A 19,608-nucleotide genomic window follows, 5' to 3' on the forward strand; every position below is an offset into this window, starting at 1 on the left:
ATGCAAACAAGCATTTCTGAAAAAGGCAGAGCACCCCCAACCCCGAAGGCAGCTTGTAAATTAGGTCTGATGTAAGCTCACGTGCCATCGTTGCTGGGACGGCTCGCAGGGAGAAGAGGAACTGGGGGGTGAATCCCTTTGCCCGTGGGACGTCCTGGCTGTGGCGCTGGGTTCCCTGGTGTGGCCCTTAGGTTTGGAGAGGGGAATCGAGTGGGTGAAGCCTCAGCTCCCGCCTCGCAGTGGGTCCGGTGATTTAATCCTCTTGGTGCGTATGGGAAAATTAACTGTGCCAGATGAGCGCGTTGAGCTGCGCGTTACCTCCCCGGAGGAAGGGGCTGGAATTATGAGTGACTGCAATAGCGGTTCGTAGTCAAAGCTCATTAGCAGGGCTTGCGTTCCTGGTCCTGGCGTTAACTATGACAGACGTGTGTTTTGTGGTCCCAGAAACAAGTGCTAGTCACGCACAAATCACGTGGTCTCTATATCCTGCTCGGAAAAAGTGGCAGACGCTTTCAGTCAACAGCAGTTGACTTCTCAGAACTGCTCGTCAGCTGTGATAAGCTCTTAGGGGAGCGTTTATGGACACATGTAAAATAATTTCCAAAAAGCATCCGTCATCTTTATCATCCCCCTACAAAGTAAAAGGGTTTATTTTGTTGCTGGAAAAGTTTGCAGAGAACTGAATGAAATTGGGGAAGATGGGAGGGAATTGATGGTTTTTAGCGTCTTTGCAGACATGACTCTAGGTTTAAATACAAGAAAAGAGGGATAATTCATGTTCCTGTAAGACTAAAAACGGGCAGTAAAAAGCCCCTGGTAGCCACAGCCGTGAGTGGTGAGTCATTGCCCGCCTCGCTTGAGAGCTTTGTCAGCCTCTCACGCTGCAAGCTGGCAGCACCAGGGGACGGACACGGGCGGGAAGCGCCGCGCGGTCTGGCACGCGGCGGAGCTGCGGGAATAATCTGATGCTTTTGGTTTTATTTAGGTCTGAGCCCTACTCTTCCACAGGTACGTTGTACTACGCCTAAGTTCAATGTGCCTTAAAAGCGTCTGCGGAGTGACGGGACTTTGTCATTTCGGTAGCGCTTGGAGTAGTCTGGTGGCTCCTGGAAGCTGAAGGAGTGTGTTTGCTCGTGGTTCTGCCAGAAGAGACCATCGCTGGCGCTGGAGTGCTGCGGAAGAGATTTCGGCTTCACGCTTGGCTCTTTAAATTGTTGGAAAGGTTCGTAGCTGTTGCCGCAGTCAAGGTGGGCCTTGATGAATTTTAATTTGATGGCTTTGGTTATAATAACTAGCTCTTTTCAAAAGACTTTGTCTTATAAAAAATACTGTTGGTCTGTTCACTGCATTTCGTTTTTAAGTGCTTAGAGATGAATTTAGCAATATAAAAGCTCTCAAAAATACTAACATGTTCTGAAAAAATATTTGGGCTGTAATGTAATGCAGAAACTGCAGAAATTGAAATGAAATTTTTAAATAGCAATGATACTGCAGGTATGATGTTGTAATCCATTGTGCTTTATCTGATGTGGTAATTACTACTGTTACAGGACATTTTAATTGCAAGAGAGTCAAACTTCTGCATCTAATGAAAGCTCCTGACTACAAAAACTATATTATGCATGCACAGATACAGTTTTCTTACGAATATTTTCCTTTATATTTAGCTGTTAATAGCAAAAGATTGTTGCTGTCACATGTTCCCTACTTGTTTAAAAATTTCAAGATTTCAGGATTTTTCCAGATATGTGTGGAAAAAGGAATATTTTTAATAGACTTACTAGATTGTCTGTGGACTTCCATTTTATCAATTTGCCTTTAAAATATAGTTGGACAGGAAAAAATATTAGAAATAGTGATTCTGCAAGTGGAGAGTGAGAAGACAGCGAATTTAAATTTGAGTGACGCAGCAAACTGTTACAGATATTTTCTAGAGGTGAGACCAAAAGTAATGTCTTATAAAAATGACTTCACAGCCCAGACTTACATCGTCAACAAAATCACAGGTAGACGCAGCAGCAAGCAAGTAGGTTCTGGCTGAGAAACAACCTAAGCAGCTTGCTGAACTCCACTTCCAACCGGGAGGTGTTGTGGAGACCAAGATAAGATGGAGCTTTTGCCGTCTGTCAGCTTCACAGGTCCTCAGAGGTTTCTGACCCAATACCGTAGGCTGTGTTGAGTACATGTTTGGTAGTGACTGTAGTCCAAGATAAATTTCTTTTTTTTGGCAATGATAACATGCCCTTATGTTTCAGAGGACTGTAATTGCAGTAGAAGCATGTGTAGCTTGGGTGGCGTGGTCTCCTGAGGGTGGGAAATTAGGGCCGTATGCTTCACGGTAGACACCTATAACTGACTCAGGCTGCGAAGGCTTTAGGGGTAAGGTGGAAAAGGCCCCCATGAAATGCTTTGTGAAGACAAAATTAAGCGGGAAGTGGCTAGATGTGACACTGAAAGAAGAGTTAGGTATCAGCTGATAGAAGTAAGATTCACAGACCAAACAGCTAGTGATGCGAATGCACACCTAAAACAGTGGCTAGAGTTCAGGTGCTGTTAGGTCGTGTATTGAGTCACTGATTGTTTCAGAGCGAGGACCGTGGAAACGGACCCCGTTCCGACCTCCAGCACCTCCTGGGACCTTGCTGCCCCGCTGGGAAGTGCTCCTCTCTGCTGGTGCTGACAGTTACTGGTTTTGCTGGATACAGCCACCAACAGTAACGAGTTCCTGTGGTACTGTGAGGCAAGGTGGGAAGAGCAGCGATAAGATGAGTTATTACTGTAGCCCATGTAATGATTACCTGAGATGTTACAGTATTTGTATTGAATATTTATAAACTGTGGGCTTCATAGGTCCAAGCATGCTCCAAGAGCACCAGCATATACTTGCAGGGATTTCCCTTTGATGTTCCTTTAGTCTTCAAGATCAAAATCAACCTTGTGGCTAAAAGCAGTCTTTGCAGAAAGTCTTTGGCCATCTGTAGAAAATCACAGTATTTCTGTAATCTGCATTGCAGATATTCAGCCATCCCCAAGCCCGCCTTTCTGTGTGACCACCTTTCCCTGTTAAAAATCCTGCTCAGGAAGAATGAGATAGATAACTGTTTTGCATTTTAAAAAGCCATTTTATTTGCATCAAACGCAAGTAGCTGTTGCCTCACTTGCCTCATCTGTGTGAGGGCTTTTGGGTGGGTCAGGAGCACGTACAAAAGAGTATATTGCAGGGAGACGGGTACAACTCGTGGATATTTAAGGAGCCCTCAGCAGACAACGAAGCTATGAATCACGGTTATTGCTTGGTGGGTGCATGGGCAGGGGCTGCCGTGTCCTGAGCAGATACAGGATTTAGAGGACACCACTTTCAGGGAGCAGGTGCCGGAGGAACAGGGAGATAGCACGTGTGGAGGAAAGAATAATGCCTAAATGCTATGTCCTCACGTGCGACAAGGGCAATAACTCTGCCTCAGATTGCAGAAAAGCTGGGACACTTCTGGCCATTGTTTGTTATTATTTATTTATGACCCGGTGCTTTATTGATGGGGAAAAAAACAGCATTGCAGGGCAGATGATACAGGTTTTGCAATTTAATCTGTAGCTACGTAGGATTGCTATGTGATGCGAATCTCGCCTGGTGTGGTGTAGAAGATGCCTTTGTTACCCTTCTTTTCTTCCCCTCTCTGTAAGGTTCAATTTGTGCTTAGGAAAACAAAGAACAAAAATATGCACAATGACTAGATTAACTACCTGGCAATTAAACTGTAGCGCTTCTCAGGAGCACTAAGACAAAATTAATTCCTGAAAGCATTGCTGAAAACCAGAATTTCTTTGCTAACAAATTAACCAAGTGGTTGACAGAACGGAATTGTTAAATCTGTCCTCTTGTTAAGTCCATCACTCCTTCATGAAGTAAACATTTATAGTCATACAGCTTGTATTAGGTGAGGCAGATCCTACACTTTAAGGTGTTTACTAGAGAAAACATTGTGTTCAAAATTCTGTAGCAGAAGAGGACATATAGTGAACCAATTATCTGTGAAATTCAGGTACAAACCGGACTATTTCCATTAAATGTAATTATCGTTGTCTACTTTAATGGAGAAGCAGAAAATAATTGTTTTTTACATCTCTGTTCTTTGTAGCAGCACAAAGTGAAAATGTTTTTTTAAGACAAGCGTCTATTTATATCAATCTGTTTATCATTCATTCTTCATATTCTTGCAGTTGTTCTTTGAGGTAGGGAAGATGTTGGGACATGAAAATGTGGCACAGGTGTCAGGTGACTTCATGACAGAGAACCTGTTAACTCCTCACACGCTTAGATCACTGACTTCTGGTTTCTGCCTTCCGGTGTGGAGCAGTGGAGCCCGACTCTTCTATTTATGCAAGCAAACCTAGTCGTGATCCTGCTTGCACCAGCATACATCCAGACAAAGCAGTGGCTTGCAGTAACCTGCTGCGCAAACCTCCCCCCATGGGTCTGAACCCCTGCAGCATACTGCAGGGTTCATGTTGACGTCCAAAAGTCAGCGTTAGAGGGTTAGGCGCTCCCGAGGGCGAGAGGGGCAGCAGAGTCTCACCTAAACTCCTGTCTTTGGGCTGGAAGTTTCAAAGCTACTTAAAGACTTTGTCTACTTCTCCCTGAGCGTCCTCGTAGCCCAAGCGCCTTCAAAGGTCCCATTAGTAAAAGTTAAGGTAGGTGTCTCCGGAAGCACAGGGAGAAATGGAGAGTAAACGTCTCTGCATTTTTAGACGCTTGGTATGTTTTACTGTTCCCACGGTACAATGTTCACTGGAACATCTCTTTCTTAGAAATAAGCTCTTGCTTTAGGTTTTACTGGTAGTGTTAAAGCATTTGTTGGAACAATAACGCTTTGCAGTTGTATAGTAGCTGTTAACCAGAAGAATCTGCATTGGAGTGTGTTTATAGTTTGCAGATACAGAGATTGTACCACCTGCTGCTGAAAAAAAGTTAAACGTCAATGACTATTCCAGGAGCCGCTCTGCGACAGCTCCTGGTAGGGGACGGCTTGCGAGTAGGTTCTCGCTGTGCAGCTGGGGCCAGCGCCACCATCCTGCTTGAAAATTTTCCAGGGGGCTGTTTCAGATCACTAGCGGACAGGGCCTCTTGACAGAGATATGTCCACAAGTACATAAAAGCTGCATGAAACACATCTTTCTGACAGTTTTCTATGACCAGGACGCTTGCCAAGCTCTCTTATACACTGTTTGGAGGTTTTTTTGGTAAAGCAGTTGCTATTAGCTCACCGATCTTACTAGTGTAATCTGTATTGCATTAAATGGGGCAGTTCCAGGTTAGGTAAATAACCTTTGCATAGGTATTGCCAAACAAAAATTGCCGGGATAGCTCTTATCTGCCTCCTTGTGCCTTGTCACTGGCTGCGGTTACAGTTTCTGCTTCCACTTCAGATTGTGTTGGCCTGCAGGATCCTGAAAAATGCTTAGAGGTTCCTTGGCGTGAACTGATCCTTGGAGCACTTTAATGCATTTTTCCGAGTAATGCACTGCTAATTAATGCATAAACTCCTTGCAACCATTAATAAGACAAATTGGTGTTTTCTTGATTATTATGCACGGTTTATGCTAATTTTAAGTCCTACAGAAAGTGGCTGTTTCCATGAACAAACGTGGATGATTAGTTGTGGATAGTTATTATGCAAATTTAGTGATTTGCACCTTTTGAGTGGAGGTGAGCAAGCTGAGCATAATGCCCAAGTTTTGGATGCAAATGCAAAAGCTGTTACGATGGAACATATACAGGTTGCTCATGTTTAAGATCAGCTGCAGAAATTAATCCAATAAATCAAAGCCGGAAATGAACCCAGCCTTTTCTTTGTCTTCGAAGAAAACAGGAGTTTCCCGAAGGATAGAGGTCACCGGGCACATGCAGTAATGTGTATAACGCTAAATATTGGCTGTTTTGCTGTCGTTGCAGCTGCTGGGCAGTTTGCTTTCCTCCCGAGGTTTTGGAGCAGGAGCGGCCCCGTTGCGGCAGCGCCGGTCGTGGCTCTTCGGACACTGCACCGGGCACCGGAGATTCGCCCGTGCACAATACCTGCACGGCGTTGAGCGTTGCCCTTTCCAGGGGCCTCTTCCCCGCCAGAAGCTGCGAACGAGTAAGCCGTGCTTTCCAAGGGGAGATGCCCGCTGCTGGGCGCCGGCACTACTGGGTTAACGCTGCGTGTGATGACGGAGACGGCCTCTGCCCAGCGGCGCGGTGGCCCAGCAGTTTAACGCGCCGCAGGGCTCGGCCGGGGAAGGCAGCGGAGCCGCCCTCGCGTTAGAGCCCTGTCTCGGCATTGCCGGAGGCTTTTTGTGAGACCAGAATATTTGGGGAAGTCTTGCTTTAAACACGACTCTGTTTAGAAAAATGCTGATGGTTTAATTTTGAATTATTTTTTAATGTGCTTTTCAGATGCATAAAAATGCTTTCGGCAGGCTGGACCGGAAAGGAATGTTTTGGGTTATGGGACCGAAACACTTAAACAAAGCCAAAATATTTATTCGTGATGCAGAGCACAAGCCATTCTGTGTGGGTGCGTTTGCTATTTAGAAACTGTTGAAACCTGCTGGGAAATGTAAAATCCAGTTCCTGAGCGGCATTAATATCACGCCAGGTGACACGCTCCTAGAAAGCGGGAGCAAAGCGGCCGGGGCTGCGTCGGCGGACAGAGCGCGGATGCTCTGGAGCGCCCCCGGGAGCGCTTCCCGCCCGCGGGGCTCCAGCGCCTTTGCCTCCGCCTTTGGCCGGCGCGGGCCAAGAGCAGCCGGCAGCCCCTCGCCCCCGCGAGCTCCCCTTCCCCTCTCCAGCGCCTGCTCCCGGCGTCGGGCCTGCCGAACGCTCGCGAGCGTTCCCGTTGCTGCGCGTTCGTGCCCCTGGGCCGCTGGTGGGACGGTCTCCCGGGGCGGGCTCGCGCGGGAGGCGCACGGCCGCCTCCGGCGAGCTAGCGAGGCCGTGGCGGGGAGAGCTCTGCCGACCAGGCCGTGGCAGGACGCTCCTGTAGACTGCGGTTTGGGCACCAGCTGCACTTCTCTCATCTGGCCTGCCGCAGCTGCACCCTTGCGCTAAATAATGAAGGGCTGGCTACCTCATTAACGTCGAATGGAGTAGGAAATAGCAATTTGCTTCCGATGCGTTTTGTCTGCAAGAGGTCGTTTTACTCTTTTTCACCCCCACGTGTATGATTTTCAGTGGTTTGGGTTTTCTGTTACCCGGGCTCCGCTCCTCCGGCTCCGAAGTCCTCGTCGCTGGCGGCAGGCGCGGAGCCGGCGTTTGCTTGCGCCGCTGCGGCTGTGCTCGAGGCGTAATCGGGCCGCCGCGGGCTCGGCGTGCCGTGCAGCAGGCTGGGCTCCGACGACACGGCTCTTTGCGTCTGCTCCTCTGAAGCGTCTGTTCCTTGGTCGCCCTCGGTATTCTGCGAAATCCTTTGTATCCCCAAACGCCCGAGAGTCTCAGTCCTCTTTCCCTCCAGGTTGCCTTTGGCTTCAGGCTAGCTGCCGCAGAAGGCCCAGCTCGGCGGAGGAGCCGCGTGGCCTGGCTCGCGCGGGACCGCCGCGGCCGCGCGCCTCTCCCACCGCCGCCGCCGCCGCCTCCTCTCGGCCCGAGCGCCCTGGGATGCAAATCGGGGTCCGCGCGGCCACCGGCTTCGTGAATACTGCGTGCAAACGCCTCCTGAAGCGTCCCCGCAGCCGCCAGGGAAATCCCGCGGGCGCACGGTACAAATGAGGGCAGCACGTCGCAGGCTCCTCTCCTCCCAAGGAGGACGCAGCCAGTTATATTTACATTATGCAACGCGTGCTCTGACTCTCAATATTTTAAAGCTGTGGTACAGACGTGCTAAATTCCCCACCTGAACTTTGTAACACTGGATATTATCACCCAGTCTTTTGATTGTCGTAGAGGAAAAAACACATTTCCATAACAATAGCACTTAATGACCAGCGACGGTGAGAATTCAAGGTCTAATTTTGTACGTGGAAATAAAGATACAACTTCTCCGCAGAAATATTTGAAACTCCTTTTAAGAAAAGATGTTGGTAGAGAACAGATGGCCGCCTGGTGCCATACATATTCATGAGTGCATTTATTTCATTATGTCTTCCCCTGGGAAACCCGGCGCTTCAGCTTTTATAAGTTTGCCTGGCCATCAAATTGAGCAGTCAGGAGCCCTCCGTCAAAAGCTGCGTTGCTGTAGAAAGTGGAGGAGAGCACGTGAAAGGCTTTAGCACTTTTGTCTTGACTTTTATCCCCCAAACACCTGTTTTATTTTGAGATCTAAGCAGAGAGTTTTCTCCGGTATAATACATGTTGCGTTTTGGTAGATAGAGTGATGCGTTGACTTTTAAGTAAGTTATTTGTACCTTAAACGGGGGACATCTTTGGGCAGTGCTGTTTAATAACTTTGACAGGAGTGAGAGCGACTTGTTCCTCTCAGAGCAACCCAGAGTTGCCAAAAACTGTTTTGGGGAAAATAAGCCGTGTGGGTCTCTGCTTGACATATTAATTGCCCGGGGTGGATTTTACAAAGCCACAATTACTCCAGTGACAAAGAGGAATAAAACATACAGATATAATCAAAAATAAAGTTTGAAGTTGTCTTTCCACATAGGGAAGCACACTGTTAAGAGTTACTGAAAGCTGAAAGCGTTTCAAGACTTATTTTTCATCTACTTTTAGGACTTCTGTGTGAAAACTGATCTAAATATTTCAGAGCTTTGCAAATTTTACCCAAAGAGAAGTGGTTTTTTTCCTCTTGTGTCCCTTTCCCAGCGACTTCTAATTCCAGGTTAGATGATACTTGCTGCGTTCTCCCCGCGCGGACGGGACCTGGCTTTTTGGAGCGGTGCCGTGGAGTCCGTGCGCTCCTGTGGTCTATGACGAAGAAGTCTTAGCAGCAAACTGCCATGTATTGCCTGTACCGACAAGGAAAGTGAGTTTTACCAGATCGGGACTTCTCCGTCTGAAGGGAGGGACACAAGTCACTGATTGATGGCAAGGCCACCGTCCCCCCAGCCTCTCCTCCGCCGCCTTTCACCACCTATGGCTTTTTTGGAGGAGCGTTTAGCAGCTGTTCCTTTGACTTGCAAAACGAGGTTGAGTGCCAAAGAACGGGCCGGGATGGAGGGGATTGTGTAGACGTGGGACTCGAAAGTCCTTTCATCTCTCTCTCTTTTTGTTGCTTCGTTCCTTTCTTTTGGGTCAGAAATATTTTTCGGCGCCTGTCCAAGCGGCGCAGTCGGGGCCCCGGAGGGAGGGGACGCGGCGCGCGCCCAACGCGCCCTTTAAATGCAGCCCAGCGCAAAGCGAGGAAAACCGGGAGGCTTTCAGAAGTTTCCAGCTGGGGTATAATCCATCGTTAACCACTGAAATGTTCTTTCTGGAGAACTGTGCTTAAGCTGAATGAGGTTACACCCAGGCTGATGTGCCGGCTGAAGCTGTTGACGGAACGCAGACAAAATCTGCCCGTGACAACGAGGAGCCTCCAGTGCTCTATCACTGCTAAAAATAAAAAACATGATTAGTATTCTCCCGTTTGGTTTACTTGATAAAGAGTACAGTTTAATTAAATAAAATGTGCACAACTGCAATTTTTTTGCATTATGGAAATGTCAGTTTAGTGTACAGTTCCCAAAGGGTACTCCAAGGATCATTTAATTTTCAAATGATTGTAGCCTTGAAATAACTTAAAAGGCACTAATATATTTAATCAAAGGAGGTAACTAGTAATATAGAAATAAATCATTCATGCATAGGAATAGTAGCACTCCAGTGAGTGGGTAAAGCCAACAGGGAAAACGTTTAGAAGGAAATTCTTTCCTCCGGCACCTTTATGCCAGCTTCTCTGAAGCTGAAAGACCTGTTTTGTCGAGGGCCAAAATTGGCCTTTGTATGTATACAGTATATTGAGATGTACTGTAAAATATCTATATTTATGCCTATACTCATATGTATAATTTGTGCATATATTAACTACACAAAGCGTGTATTAACTGTTTCCTGATTTAATAAATTAAACGCCTCTCTAAATGTCAGGATTCAGGTTGCTTGAGTAACCTTCATTTTACCCTTTCATCTTACACGCTGAATGAGAAATAACGAAGAAGGAAAAGTCATACGCGCTCGAGCAATTAAGATGTCTTTACTGAGACTGAGCTGAAGTTGCTTTATTTCTGGTATTGCTTAACTTAGGAGCTTGCCTGACTTTGCTGTACAAATAATGGGATGTAACAGTGGGGTTTTTTGTGAGGTTTTTATGGGGATTTTGGAGAGGTTATTTTGTTCGTTTTTTAGGGAAGGCTTGAAATTATTTTCCGAGGGAAAAGCCTATGCAATAGCAGGAGGGCCCTTGGGGCAGCGCTGGAGGGCTTTGCACCGCGGGCAGGGGTCCCTGCGGCGCGGGGCACCGTCGCCCCCCCGGGTTGTACTCCCCGTAGGGCTGGCCAGCTTCCACGATGTCAACGGTTTTTTAATTCTGCTTTTCAGCTTGCTTTCTTTTTTTTCTCCTTTCTGCCTGTCTGGTTAGCTCTCCTGAGCTGACACCGGCCCGAGAAGGTGATCTGCCTGAGTCCTTTAACTATCAGCGCTTGCGGGAGCCCAGCCTCCTTCCAGCTGATTGCTAGTAGTCTTGGAAATATGTATTTCTGTTGGTTCTTTTTAATTGTTGTTGTATTTTTTGATATAAATATATATTCTTGTAGAAGAGGATTTTTCCCAGCAGTCTAGCAGGAGCAATCGGGACGTCTGCTGGGCTTACAGCTCTTCCGAGGCAGTTGAAGTTCACATCAAGTGCACTTTAGGTGCACTTAAACATCGGAAACGCTCAAAACCTATAAATCTTCTGACAAAGTACCCACCACAAATTTGATTTCTTTGCTCTGAAGTACTATATTTTCATTTGTAATGTGGAAAGACATCTCACTTGCAACTCTTATCGGTGCAAGGCGATAAATCTTTCAGGTTGGCCCTTCTCGTTGCAGAAGTGAACGTGAGGAAACTGGGTCTCGCGCCCTCCAGTGCCGTCCTTAAATATTGCTGGGTAAGTACCTAAGTTTTGTCTGGAAAACGTGTACCGCGTGTGTTGTCACCGCTTTCGGCTTGGGTGCTCTTCTGCATCTTTAAGGGCTAGGCCGTAAAAAAAAACCCCAAAAAACATTATAAGCAGCCACGGGGTTTCAAGTCTGCAGAAATTCTTGCAACGGCGTTTCCTGCCAATTCGTACAGTCGCTCTGGCAGCCGGGCCCCGCCGCGGCTCTTGGCGCTGGCACGGAGCAGCGCGGCACGCGCAGGGAGGCAGCGAGCGTGCCCTTCCCCTTAGAAGGGAGCCGGGGTAAAGCAGGCTGATGCGACGACGGGCGGTAACGAGGCATCTGCCGCTGTCGCGTTTGTTTGCCCTGCGATAAACCGAACCGAGGAAAACGTGTTCCGCAAAGGACACGCTCCGCCTGTCGCTGGCCTTCGTCTCGGCTGAGGTTTGAGAGCGAGGGGGCCGCGGGTGCGGCGCTGGGCCCCGGCCGAGCCTGGGGAGGTGCCTCCCCGGCGGGGAGAGTGAGGAAAGCCAAATTATATTTCAGAGCTAACAAATCTTTAAAAAGGCACCTACGATGAAGCAGAGGTGGTTTAAGTAATCTGAAAATGACTGCATTCCTTAACATAGAAATGCTAAAGTCAGAAAGCGCCGCAAGTTTCCCCAAGGTCAGGAGGAGAGATGCTTGAAGCCAGCTTCATTTCCGTGCAGCAAGAGGTAGTGTTTACTGTTCCCGTTAAGTTTTTGACTGTGAAGCGGCTGTTTTAATGTGTCGGCAGGCACCGTTGGAAGGCCGCGTCGATGTAAGCGAGGAGCACGGTTTGATGTCACGTGGCCGTAACGTGCTGGTCCTCACGACTACCAGGAAAAATTACAAGCATGCCCCAGAAAGCTTCAAAACTCAGTGAATATATGTTCAATGTCAGGCTCCAAAGGGCTTAACTGGACGTACTGTCTGTTGCTTTAGCGTATACAACCATTTACCGTGGTGTCTTTTTAAGGAGAGTACTTCAGTGTTTAACAAATAATATAATAGCTCTCTTTTTAGTCAATTTTTTTCTGCTACGTTGCGTCACTTAGCAAACTGAGAGATTGGCTTTGCGGGAGCACAGCTAAAGGCAAAAAGCAGGGTAAAATCACCGCAACGGACAAACGCACGTTTAGCAGGTGAGCAAGGTAGTATCCGGGAGAGAAACGCCGCTGAAGGCAGGTGCCTCCGAGCCCCGCGGGAAGCTGCCGCCCGGCCGCGGGAGCGATGGGGCCGCGCTCTCCCGTTGCAGCGATGCCGCTCGGTGCTGCGCGAGCCCGGCAGGGCTTCTCCGCAGGTGCGATGCAAACGTCTTACCGGTAACAAAATCAAACAAGCAGTTTTTACAAAGGATAGCCTGTGTTTTGTCTAATGTAACGTAATTCTTAAAGGCTGGAGCCTCTCCGTGTTTCTCCCTCGGGTTATTGGCCTAGAAAACACTGGTGGTTTGCATGGGCAGCGCTGGTGATTTGTACGTGTCCCACTGCCATGCCGTACAAGCGAGTCAGCGGGTCGCAGGCACGGTGCCGGCCCACGCGGCCCCTTGCGGCTCTCTTAGTGAGCTCCAGCCCCGCGTGCGCCCATCCCCGTGGTTCGTCTGTGTTCCCGGAGAGACGAGACCACGGCAAAGTGCTGCGTATTAGAGCTGTTCTTTCAACGCATGCTTGTAGTTATCCGGGGAGCATTTGCAAATGATTGAGCATTTTAATCTTTTTCTTGCGTTTTCTCCTGTGTATCCCAGTCACGTACACGTGGTAGCAACAAGTGGACTATGACCCAAAGGGGAGCTGCAGGTTTTGGAACAATGTGTCCCCACTGTAATTTGTTTCTCATCTTCATCTTCTCCTGCTGTATCCTCATGTAACTTAATGCCTTCCTTTTTTGGAAGCCCCGTTTCTGGCAGCGGTGTTTCTGAGCAGCTCGTCCTGCCGGCCCGAGCCCAGCCGCTCTTCAGCAGGAGCTGCGGAGGAGCCAGGGCTACGAGGCACGCATGGAAATCTGGCCCCACGGGTCGTCGGTAGGTACGTGTGCAGTTTGTGGGCGCGCTGTGCCTAATGCTGTTTATTGCGTGTGCATATAGATATATACAAAGGGAACGGTGCCCCAGTGCATAAGGACCGATATAGCGTTGTCTTCCCACCCTCGCTTTAAATTGCGTCTTCCCAGGTTGGCGGCAGTTGTGGGGCAGCTGCTCAGGAAGAAGCTGCGGTGCAAACAGTAGGGCCTGCTGGCTCCTTTGGCTGGTTGGCCGAGCATTCGCGTCGGATTTGAGTTTCTCTTACAGGATCCACTGAATGGAGCGAACACGTGGCCCTGGCCGTTGGGATGAACCTCACGTCCCCGTAACCTGCTCTCGGGAGCCTCGTCCCATGGAGCTTCCCAGGAAGTAGTCCACGTCGCTCGCTCGGCAATCGCGTGGTTCGGGGGTCGTGGCATGAGAAACGCTTTCTGCTAGTTAATCGAGATAGCTTCCACTAGAGACATCAGTTCTGGGCCACCCTTGTTCGAGTGTCTGTGTCTGCAAATGCATTTCACCGTTATAGCCTAGTCATGCCTGTGTCCAGTTGATGTCCAACTTGATCTTTGCTCAGTGCGGTGAGTCGCAGAACCGAGGCTGCGTACGTCTGAAACGGCAGTTTCCAGTTTCTTGTTCTCCGGAGCTTGCAGAGGTTCTTGGCAAGTAGTCTGTTCCCCAAGCCTGGCTGCTGCCTCTTGAGGGTGTTCGTGTTTTATTGTGTTTTGGGTTTTTTGCGTCAGTCAGGAAGAACAGCTGGCTCTGCACTTAATGTATGGAATGATCCTCATAAACTGTGAATATTCCCCCTTGCTTGGTCATCGTCCTATCACTATGCACATTGCAAACTCTAACTGTGGTTGTACATCGCAGCTCATTCCTAATGCTCTTTCCTTAAAGATCTGGCTGATAATTTACTAATGTTTGCTTGTGGAATTTGGTTGGATTTGTGCTCGTGCTGTTGTGTTCTTTTTTTTTTTTTAACTTCATTTGTAGAGATAATGATAATAACTTGTGGCTCCCTTCCTACGCAGTGACACATCACAAAATGGATAGACAGTAATTTGCTCTAGGATTCAAAGCAGAGATCTTTCTCTCGTCCAACCAAATGATTAACTATCTCAACTTACATTGAATAATTGTAGACTTTCTTTCATGCTTCCATCTTTGTACTGCTCCACTGAATGTCACCTAATGCAGCTTTCCTTAGGATATCGTGATGTTTTTTCTTGACACACAATTAGAATTTTAACACCTCCTACTTTTTCCTCCAAAAAGGACATAAGAAAATTAAAAAGTCAGATTTCTTTTAAAATAAAAAAATACTTACTCTTCATCCTGGCACGTAATACCGTTGCAAAATGAATTGTTTCTAAAGCAAATTATGCTGGCTCTTTGTGCTCTACATCAGACTGTAGAGCGAGGGCATGTTCCTTATTTGTTGTCACTGTCCTTTTCCTGCCGCAAGCAGATTTGTCTTGCATTTCCAGCACTGGAGAGGGAAACCTTGATTTAGGAAAATATGCTTCAATAAAATGAGAATGCTTCATGATATATACTTCCTCCTTGAGTTGCTGTGTTGCCTTTAATATGATTTCGGGCAGAGAAATGGAATAATTACTCTGAAGAGTCACAAATCCTCCTTGCATTACCCCTCCGGAGGCAGCGGGTCCTCTCTGGTGTGCAGCGTTATGTTGACAATATGTGAAATAAGCAGGAAACCAAAGCCCAAAGTTATTCCTAGCCTGTCAACGTTGAAAGATTTTGTCATAGCTCTGTAAAACACGATGTTATGCAAGTGTTTCAGCTTCTGCTTTAAGATAAAATCAAGTAAATCAAGTCTTTCTTCCTTGCCGTTGTTAGAGGAAAAGGAAAAAGAATAACAGCAGCATCTTGGGGTGCTTAAAGCAACCTGAGCGTTAGCAGGGGCCAGGAGAGGAGCAGCCTCGTGCCCGGCTGTGGGCTGCCCGACGTGGGCCGCCTGCATCAGGGCCTAGCTTGGCACCACGTGTCTTCTCCTGCGTGTGTTAGAAATGTTCTGGTAGGTCCTCTTTTCTGGGAATCGTGCTGTTTAACAGTGTAGAAGAAGGTTAACGTACTTCAGCCCCGATTTTACAATTTCTGTCTCTCTCTCAACATCTTAGTGAAAATGAGTTTTAGACTCCAGCTTTAAGTCTTGACAGTCTTTATCATTAATAAGGCAGCATTTATCAGCTGTTCCCACACTAATGGGGATTTTCATGTTTTTACTCTATTTTTTGAGCTTATAAAAAATCTTTCTCTGTTCTTAAACGGGGATGTTTTATCACCCGTGATGGAAAAGGCCAATGAGAATACGCAGTATGCTTCATGTGGTCGACCTCTGTAACATTTCTTACAAGGTACAGATAGAGAAGCTGTAAAAATCTCAGTCGCAGGGAAACGCATCAAACTTGCTTGAAGGTTATGCTGAAGAGCACACTTTGTGTGCGCAGACGGTGCACGCGTTCTCCGCGTGGCTGAGGCGAAGGGCCCTCCAAAGCCCGCCCGTGCCGGTGGTCTCCACCGCCTGTAGATACAGGACAGCAGCCTCATACAGCAAGTTAAAGCTGTTGACCTTCAGGGCATGGTACAAGGCCAAGGCCGGCCCGTTCAGTTTTCTGTCGTTACTTGAGAGAGGGGGGCTGGATGGCAGTATCTCCCGTTCCTCCCTGGAGGCTGCTGCTGGGGCGCTGGGGCTGGCGTGCGACGTGGTGAGGGTGGACGTTGCGGTGTTTGGGGGCTGTCCCTGGAACCCCCTCGGAATGATCCGCCGTTCCCCTTCCAGTTTTGCCTGGGAGTCGAAATAAATGACAATAAAATTGAAATGCAGTTCAGCCTTTGGGTTTTTTATTATTGTTTTCATACAAGGAACCAAATCCTATCTTAAAGCGTTCTGGCATGACTGATATGAATAAATGGCACCGTATTTGTGCTGGTGAAGCTTATTAATAATCTGGCCCAGTATCTTCTGTCGGATACAGATACTTACATGTTCTGTTTATTTTCAATTATCTGATAAAGGAGAGAAAGACCTTTGCTTTCTGCCTGCCAGCACGCCTTTCGTTCACGCCATGTGCTAGAGCTGCACGGGGAGAGTTTTAGGTGGAGCTGATGAAATATATTTTGCTGCAGTATTAGCTGACTGATAATTTAACTTTTCTTATTCTATTATGCTGCTAAGCAACGTTTAAAGGGTTGTTCGTTTCCTTTTTGTATGGGTGCCCAGAAAGCCTGTACAGCCTTTATAATATGTTCTAAATCTAACTAAAAAGTTAAGTATATAGCACTCTGAGTCTTCATAGCACTTTAATAGATTTATTTAATCATCCTTTATGAGCTAGGTTAGCAGTTACTGCCTCCATTTTACAGGAGAGGGAAACGAGGTATCAGGAGCCGGGTGACTCGCTTTGCTCAGTGGAAATGCTGTGGCTGAAGCCCATGGGCCGCCGTTCCCGCGGTCCTGCCCGAGACACGCTTCCTCGCCGCTCCAGCCCGCGTGCTTCTCAGGGGCAAAAATCTCCCGAGCTTTAGTCGTTCACTTTTTGTGATAGTCCTCGTTGCTGCCGTAGTACAAATTTGGGTCGTTCCCCTGTCTGCCTTTGGATCAGGCTGCAATCACGCAATGTAGGATCACATAGTGTCCACATTATCACTAGGTAAAAACTGTAGTCGAAGATTTGCACTGATTTACCTCATCTCAGGATCTGACTCACAGTTTGCAAGTTCTGTCAGAATGAATTAGCTGCTAATTTATCAGCTGTTGGGGTGGTTCCTGAATAGGTTCGAAGAAAATCCAGTTCACGTCATGCATATTTCCTATCCGATTCATACAGAATACTTACCAGTCCCGCATATCAATGACTGGTTACCTGGGCAGGATTGTTTAATAACCTCATAAAAAAAGATTGAAACAGATACTTAATGAATCAAAATGCGCTCAGATTAAATGATTAGAAATTCCTAGTTAATCACCAGAAAGGAAACTAATTAAATTACCATTCAAGTTTTATGGGGGCCTTGGGATAGTAAGCTAAAATAAGTCCCTTCAATCACTTCTTTCATTAGATGGGACAGGCGTATTCAAGGTTAGTGAAGATAAATGCAATGTTCTTTGCTCCTTCATGAAATTATATTATTTAAATAGCGCTTTATGCTTCATCACCTAATACTAAAACTAAAGTATACTGGTAAGAGGCAGCCGTGGCAGAGAAAGCGCAACAGATGGACATACACAAAAAAGGTGAAAATTATGGAATAGATGAATCAAGATTTAAAAGATTTTCCTTTAATTATTATTTAAATTTCTAATTGGATTTTCCCCTTCGGTATAAGGTAGGTAGGTGACAGTGGAAAGCGAGTGGTTGCAGTTCTCATGTTGTTAGTGTATAGAAATTCTCCTTATTTAGAGCAGTAGCCACTCATCACAATAGCACTTTTTAGAGGTAGCGCTGCTATTTTGTGGATGAGAAACAAAGATCCTGTAACCACAGGAATTTCTCACAAAATGGAAAATCTCATAGTGCTTCAAAACCAGAAATCAATATAATTCTGAAATATAAGGCAACCCCTAGATTGAGGAAGGAATAATAAATCTTAGTTTAAACACAGTTCTAAATATTTTGGTGTTCCTTTAAAACTCGAAACTGGCAAACTCCTACAGGCTGACAAACGTAACAACAGATACCACTGGGATCTGTTTTGTTCAGCAAAAGGGAGGATTTTCAGAAGAAAGTTAAGTCAGTGAAATCTTTTCACTTTCTTCCTTAGCTTTTTAACATCCGTATCCAAGGTTTCTGACACCTAGGACTTGCTTGAAAAGTTAAGAAAAGAAAACACAGCTGCAAGATTTCAAAGCGGGTCACAAACAAGTCAAAATAATCTAACTTCAAAATCTGGGGTCTTTTCATTCCCTGGTAGCTTTTCCCATGTATAACTGATGGAGATATTTAAAGAGACGTAAGGTCATTTAAATAGCTTGTTAAATTGTTGCAACTCCTCTTAAAGAATCATAGCTAGTCTTTTGCCACGAATGACCAACTGCACAAATATTTGATAACTAAAGCCCACAAAGCCTTGAACTGTTGCTGAGTTTTGTTTTCCAGTGGTGCTGGTAGTTGCCCTTACTTTGCCAACTGATGGGATCCTATCACCCCGCGCGAATCGTAGCTTCCCTTAGAGTAAGGAGTACACTTCTAGATATTTTGATATACCTAAAAATTTTCTCTGAAAGGTGGAAAATACAAACGTAGAAGACCAGAAAGGAGCATCATTGTATTCTTTTTCGATTTAGATGTTTTTAGACCAGCATCAACGTTTGGCGGGGGGGCTGGCATGCAGTTTCGAAATGGAGCTGAGTATGCTTTTGTGAGTTATACAAGAAAATGCTCCCAAGTCGTCTTCAGATGGTGGGAATTGACTTCCGTGATATCGCACGAAATGCCTCAAGGGAAAATCTAGGATGGGAATGGGACTTGCTTAGTGATAATCCGTTCAAGCAGACCTTCCCACCCGCTTCGGCTGTCGGTGGGGAGAAACGCTTTGGACACGTTTCCAAGTATCTGATTATATAATTGGGTTTGCGTGGCCCAGCTTCAGCCACCGCTCGCTTTGACGATGTGTTTTAAGTTTGCGTGGTGTTCGGCGGTCTTCGGTGGCAACGAGCAGGGCGCAATCCTCGCCCCGCGCTGTGCTTCCCAGTGCTTTGCGCCCGCGCCAAGGAGGGTGCGCTGAGTCCTCGCAGCTCCGCAATGGCTGAGGGAAGGGCCTTCCCCACCCCGGGATGGGAGTTGAGCCCTTTTGTACCCGTTTTTCCACATCAGCAGGCAGCTTGTGCTTTGAAACTTCCCCAGGACTGTGCCGTTCTTGGGCTTGCAGAAAGGACATAATCCCGATAACGGCCCGCCATATGCTCCCGTATCCGCTCCAGATGCTCTCCTCAGTTCCCTCCAGGGACCTTGTGACCAACAGCTGTCCTCGCTGATCAATGTAAGCTGAAGGCCTGTAACACCAAAGGGGGCCCAGCTAAAACTCGTGTCGGGTGTGGAGATGTGGCTGTGGTCACAGAGGTCCCCGGTGGGGGCACCTGCTGCAGCCAAGCGGCATCAGCCCTTGCACCCTGGGGTGGTGCCCAGCACCTCGCCGCCCGTCCAGCTTTAAGGCTGTATAAATCTCCTGGAGGACTTGCCGTAAGGCACAGACTGTATATTTAGGATTTCCGGGCATCATGCACTGTCCTTTATGCTCTAAATAAGAGGGTTCCTGAGTCTCTTTGGATACTGAGATTGCACCAAGGAGCAATGTCGCGGGCGCGTGGGCAGAACAAAACCTCGTCAAAGCATGTGAGACGAGGAGAGACGCGTTAGCTGGCCATCCTCCTCCAGTCCTGCCGGCGCTGGTCTTGTCTGAGGACGCCGACCCTCGTTATTTACTCGTGGTTCATTGGAGCAAAATTTTGCTTCATGATCTAATTTCTCACATGGTTGGTGTTTGTCCTGTATTGCTGAGGT

General features: G+C 47.2%; 1 long non-coding RNA gene across 1 annotated transcript in view; it reads left to right on the plus strand.

Annotated features, from left to right (window-relative positions):
- Positions 1-551: 551 nt before the first annotated feature.
- The window catches only part of LOC138060968 (uncharacterized), a 115,763-nt gene continuing 96,706 nt past the window's right edge, over positions 552-19,608 (plus strand). Inside the window, exon 1 of the long non-coding RNA XR_011134486.1 lies at positions 552-1,247. This is a non-coding gene — a long non-coding RNA (uncharacterized lncRNA). The remainder of the gene's footprint in view (positions 1,248-19,608) is intronic.

Source organism: Struthio camelus, chromosome 14 (genome assembly GCF_040807025.1).
Source record: "Struthio camelus isolate bStrCam1 chromosome 14, bStrCam1.hap1, whole genome shotgun sequence".
NCBI lineage: Eukaryota > Metazoa > Chordata > Aves > Struthioniformes > Struthionidae > Struthio > Struthio camelus.